The sequence below is a fragment of the Castor canadensis genome, chromosome 8 (assembly GCF_047511655.1).
Source record: "Castor canadensis chromosome 8, mCasCan1.hap1v2, whole genome shotgun sequence".
Taxonomy (NCBI): Eukaryota; Metazoa; Chordata; class Mammalia; order Rodentia; family Castoridae; genus Castor; species Castor canadensis.
Window position 1 is genome coordinate 85,332,288 of NC_133393.1, and position 6,000 is coordinate 85,338,287.

A 6,000-nucleotide genomic window follows, 5' to 3' on the forward strand; every position below is an offset into this window, starting at 1 on the left:
TGACACAGGTTACTCCAGAGGCACCTGCATACCCATGTTTATTGCAGCACTATTCACAACAGCCAAGTTATGGAAACAGCCAAGATGCCCCACTACTGATGAATGGATTAAGAAAATGTGGTATCTATACACAATGGAATTTTATGCAGCCATGAAGAAGAATGAAATGTTATCATTCGCAGGTAAATGGATGGAATTGGAGAACATTATTCTGAGTGAGGTTAGCCTGACCCAAAAGATCAAAAATCGTATGTTCTCCCTCATATGTGGACATTAGATCAATGGCAAACATAATAAGGAGATTGGACTTTGATCACATGATAAAGCGAGAGCACACAAGGGAGATATGAGGATAGGTAAGACACCTACAAAACTAGATAGCATTTGTTGCCCTCAATACAGAGAAACTAAAGCAGATACTTTAAAGCAACTGAGGCCAATAGGAGAAGGGGACCAGGAACTAGAGAAAAGGTTAGTTCAAGAAGAATTAACTTAGAAAGTAACACACATGTACAGGAAATCAATGCGAGTCAACTCCCTGTATAGCTATCCTTATCTTAACTAGCAAAAACCCTTGGTCCTTCCTATTATTGCTTACACTCTGTCTTCAACAAAATTAGAGATAAGGGCAAAATAGTTTCCTCCGGGTAGCGAGGGGTAAGGGGGGGTAAGGGGAGGATAAGGGGGGATAAGGAGGGGGGTAAGGGGGGGTAAGAGAGTGGGCGGGGGGAAGAGGGGAGAAATGACCTAAACTTTGCATGCAGATATGAATAAAATAAAAATTAAATAAAAAGGAAAATGGAGCCCCAAATCAAGTAGAGGGTAGTTATATTCATACGTGACAAAACAGCATATTTCTTTTTTTTTCATTAGTAGTAATTTATTAATGTGCCAGACACACAGAGGGCAATAGTCAGTAAGTGTCCACTGAACAAACTACGTATGATTCAGAATGTGACAAAATGGTTCCAACCAACAGAATTAACACTGTAAGACATATTATCTAGTGTGGTAGACATCCAAATGCAGACAGGGCCTCATAATCCAGGGTGAGTGAGCATTTCTCCTGGCTTGGCCCAGGGAACTTCCAGATGTCACAGTGATTCCATGAACCCATTGCATATCCTCCAAAGGACACCATATGGAGTCAGAGTCCCAGGCTCAGTGGCTATGATTTGGTCCTTTGGTCAGGGCTATAGGCTGGGGCTTAGCAAAGGAAATATAGAAATCTTACTCAACAGTCAATGGCTCTGAGTGTCAGCATTTCCCCCCTGGGAACTACAGCCCTGAAGCAAAGTGAGGGGTCTGTCCTTGCAGATGATGGACGCCAACCAGCGCTGGGATGTGCCTGAGGCAGTGGAGTGGACGTCAAAGCTGGCTGAATTCAAGCCATTGTGGATTGAGGAACCCACATCCCTGATGACATCCAGGGCATGCCGCCATTTCCAAGGTAGGAAAACTATTGCTTCTACTGTCTTGGCCATTTACTTTTTTGTTTTGTTTTCCAGAATGGTCATAACAGAGATTAAAATTCCATCACCTGTCTTTTACATTTCCTGATGACGTGACTGAATTATAACATGGGACAAGTTCCTAACATCCTTTTATCCACTGTACTTACCCACCTTTGTTATAGAGAAAGTATATTGCAAAAGTTGAAAGGCTACCAGCATTCTGAAGAGGAATAGACTTGGTTCCCATACTTTATAAATATAGAAATGCAACTGTTAATTAAATATAGTCTCTGACTTACGATGACTTGACATGAAGTTCCCACTTTAGGATCTTCAGTAGTAATAGGCACAGCAGCAACCATACTGCAAATTTTGAATGCGGGTCTTTTCCTGAATTAGCCATATGCAATACAATACTCTCTCAGTGCTTGACCACAAGAGTGAGCCACCACTCCATCACCCCACCATTACAAGGGGGAAACAACTGTCACTCTACAGCATGCTGTGCTGCTAAGCTGAAATGTTCCGTAGGTTGGGTATATTAAATGTGTCTTCTACTTAAGATCTGTTCAACTTACAATGGGTTTATCAGGACATAACCCCATTATAAGCCAAGAAGCGTCTGTACTTTTTTCACCCAGAATGAGACAAAAAAATGTACATTTCTTCTGGGTGACTCCAAAGAAAAGGGTTGCTTAGCTAATGTCAGGATCAGGCCACCCAAGAGAAAGTTGCCCGTCCGTTCCACAGAGCTCCCAAGACAAGTGCACTCTAATTGGGGGCTGGCCTCCCTGCCATTAGGGTCAGGTTCTTCCTCTAAGAAATCTTGGTGGCTCCCATTGCTCAGGTTTACACACTGATTACAAAGTCAGAATGCCAGTTGGTTAATTTGTAAGAACTGTAACTTCCAGGTTTTCATCCTCAGACCATAGCAAGCTCTGGAGAGTCTCCTTGGAAGCTCTTCTGGGCTTTGACCCACTGAGGTTTTGCCTCAACTCTGCTTTGTCATTCTCTGCATACAGTGCCTCTTCACTTCTCACCTGTAAGGCCACCCATCATCTTCTCACCTGGGCTGGGTTTTCACCTGCACCCTGTTTGGGCATGGTGGTGCACATCTGTAATCCCAGCTTTTTGGGTGGCAGAGGTAGGAGGATGGCAATTCAGGACCAGCCCTTCAATATGAAAGTCTTCAACTCTGAAGTCATCAATTGTCTCAACCTTTCATAGGATTTTGAGCTTAGGGAAAGGTCTTGGTTCTCGCTGAAGCTGGGTTTTCAGTGGCTCAATGTGATTCAGGTAAATATGTGCATCTCCCAAAGTATGTACAAAGTCACCTGGCTGCAGGCCTGTGATGTGTGCAATCATGTAGGTGAGCAGAGCATAGCTGGCAATGTTGAAGGGTACACCCAGACCCATGTCTCCTGACCGCTGGTATAGCTGGCAGGACAGTTCTCTGTTCACCACATAGAACTGGCAGAGAGCATGGCAGGGAGGCAGCGCCATCAAAGGAAGATCTTTTGGGTTCCAGGCACACATGATGATTCTTCTGTCATCAGGGTTGGTTTTGATGGTGTCAATCACTTTTTGCAGCTGGTCTACTCCTTGACCTGAGTAATCTGAATTCATATCTTTGTAGTCTGCTCCAAAATGCCTCCACTGGAAGCCATAGACTGGGCCCAGGTCTCCTTCTTGTCGGGCGGAAAATCCCAGGCTGTCCAAAAAGTCTCAGGATCCATTGGCATCCCAGATTTTCACTCCCTTGGAAGACAGTTCCTTAGCATTTGTGGATCCCTTGATAAACCACAGCAGCTCCTCCAAAACTCCCTTCCAGAATACACGTTTGGTTATAAGCAGAGGAAATTCATCTGAGGTAGCTTCCAGTCTCAGGAAGGGGTCTTCCCCTAAGTGAATCTGCTCACCCAGTAGTGCGTATCCCCACCTGGATCAAGGATGGTCTTCATTCGTCCTAGAGGTCAACTTGACCCCCAGGGTTTGCGGGAGTCCCCTCGGCTGCGCAGCAGACCCTTAACCCAGGAAGACCACAGTGAAGGGCAGGGCAATCAAAGCAGCATATTTCAAACTGAAATCAGTCAGATGAGACAAAGAGGGTCACTTCATATTGATTACGGGAATAATCCATCAAGAGACTATAAAACTTATAAATACACATTAAATATCAATATACCCAATTTCATAAAACAAACATCACTCAAGATAAATAGATAGACCCCAACACAATAATAGAGGGTGACTTTAATACCTCATTTGCTCCAATAGATAGATCATCCAGACAAGCAAATCAATAAAGAAACAACACTAGATTAAAAGCTGCAGAATTCACATTCTTCTCAGCAGTCCATGGACCTTTTTACAAAACAGACCATATTTTAGGATATACAATTAGTATTAACAAATACATGAAAATTGAAATAACTTCCTGAATCTTAACAGGGAGTTAAAATGGAATAAAACTAGAAATGAACAGCAAGAGAAACTACAGAAAATCAACACTGGAGACTGAACAGTACAGTTTTGAATGACTGGTAAGTTATTGAAGGAATAAGGGGAGAAAGTTAAAAATTCCTAGAATAAACTGAGAATGAAGACAGAACTTACCATAACCTTTAGTACATGCCAAAGGAAGTGCTAAGAAGAAAGTTAAGAGATATGAATGCCGACATTAAAAAAACAGTAAGATCACTGGTATGCTGAGCAATACCTGACTTCAAAATACAATACAGACCCATGGTAGAAAAATGAACTGGCAGAAAAACAGACATGTAGACCAATGGAATAGAAGATCCAGAAATAACCGCATGAGCTATAGACATCCAATTTTCTACAAAGATTCCCAGAAACATTTGTTGGAGAAAAGACAGCCTCTTCAACAAATGGTATTGAGAAAACTGGATATCCATATGTAGAAGACTGAAACTAGATTCCTACCTCTCAGCCTGTACGCAAATCAATTCAAAATGGATCAAAAATCTTAATTTAAGGTCTGAAACTTTGAAGCTATTAGAAGAAAACACAGGGGAAACACTTGAAGATATCTGCATAGGCAACGGCTTTCTGAATAGGACTCGAATTGCTTGGCAAATAAGAGCAAGAACTGACAAATGGGATTGCACCAGATTAAAAATTTCTGTACATAACAGATACTAGGGAAAGTGGATGTCATGGGAAAAGATTTATCAGTGGGTACTAAGCTGTAGTTAGATAGGAGAAAAAATTTCTGATGCAGGATGATTATAGTATAGCAATACACCACCAAAAACCTGGAAGAAAGGATTTTTAAAGTTTTCACCATAAAGAAGTGAGAAATATTAGAGGTGATGAAAATGTTTACCTGATTTAAATATTATATCATGTATAAATATTTCAAAATCTTACATTGTACTCTATTAATATGTATAATTTTATGTTTTATGTATCTGTTTGAAATAAATTTTAAAACTTAAAACTTTTTAATTCAAATAACACTATTAAGAAAGCCAGCAGACAACTCACTAAGGTGGAAAATTATTCATAAATTATATATCAGACAAGGGACTAGCATCCAAACATAAAGAACATAAATAATTGTACAATTATGAAAATGAATAACCAGTGAGAAAATGGGTAACAAATATTTCTCCAAATAAGATATACAAATGGTCACTATACACAATGAAAGATTCTCTACATCTTTATTCAGGAAAATGCAAATCAAAATCACAACTACATATCATTTCTAACCCCTGTGGATAGCTATAACTTAAAAGATAGACAATAACAAGTGCTGGAGAGGTTATGGAAAAACTGGAATCATCTTATACTCCTAATAGAAATTTAAAATGGTACAGTCACTTTGGAAAATATTTGGCAGTTCCTTGAAAAGTTAAACATAGAATTATCATTTGAACCAGAAGTTATACTCCTAGCTATATGCTCAAGAGAGTTGAAAATAAATGTCAACAAAAAATTGTATAAGAATGTTCAGATTAGTATCCACAACAGTAAATACCCAGAAGCAATACATGTACATCAGCTGATGAATGGCTAAACAAAATTTGTACATCCACTATGTTAGTTAGTTTCTCAATTTTCTCACAAATATCTGAAAGAAACAATTTGAAAGGAGGAAAGATTTACTTTGGCTCATGGTTTCAGTACATGACTGACCAACTCCATTGTTTCTAGGCTGTAGTGAGGCAGAGCATTATGGCAGGGAAGAACAAGGATCCAAGTTGTTTACCTCATGGTGGCCAGAAAGGAGAGAGAGACACCATGGACAGGACAAAACCTCCCAAGAACAAGTCCTCAGTGACCCACTTCTTCCAGCTAAGTTCTATATCCTGAAGTTTCTAGAGCCACCCAAATGTCACCACTAGCTGGAGAACAAGCCCTCAGCACAGCCTGCAAGACTGATACATTATTGGTTCATAAAAGAAATAAAATATTGAGTCATGTTATAATAATGAAAACATTATGGTATGTGAAAGAAGCCAGATACAAAATACCACAAAGACAGAAAGTAAATTATTGCCAAGGGGTGGGGGAGGGG

At 40.2% G+C, this 6,000-nt stretch overlaps 1 pseudogene; it reads right to left on the reverse strand.

Annotated features, from left to right (window-relative positions):
- Positions 1-2,534: 2,534 nt before the first annotated feature.
- Positions 2,535-5,696, reverse strand: LOC109703169 (thymidylate synthase pseudogene; annotated as a pseudogene).
- Between the last annotated feature and the right edge of the window lie 304 nt (positions 5,697-6,000).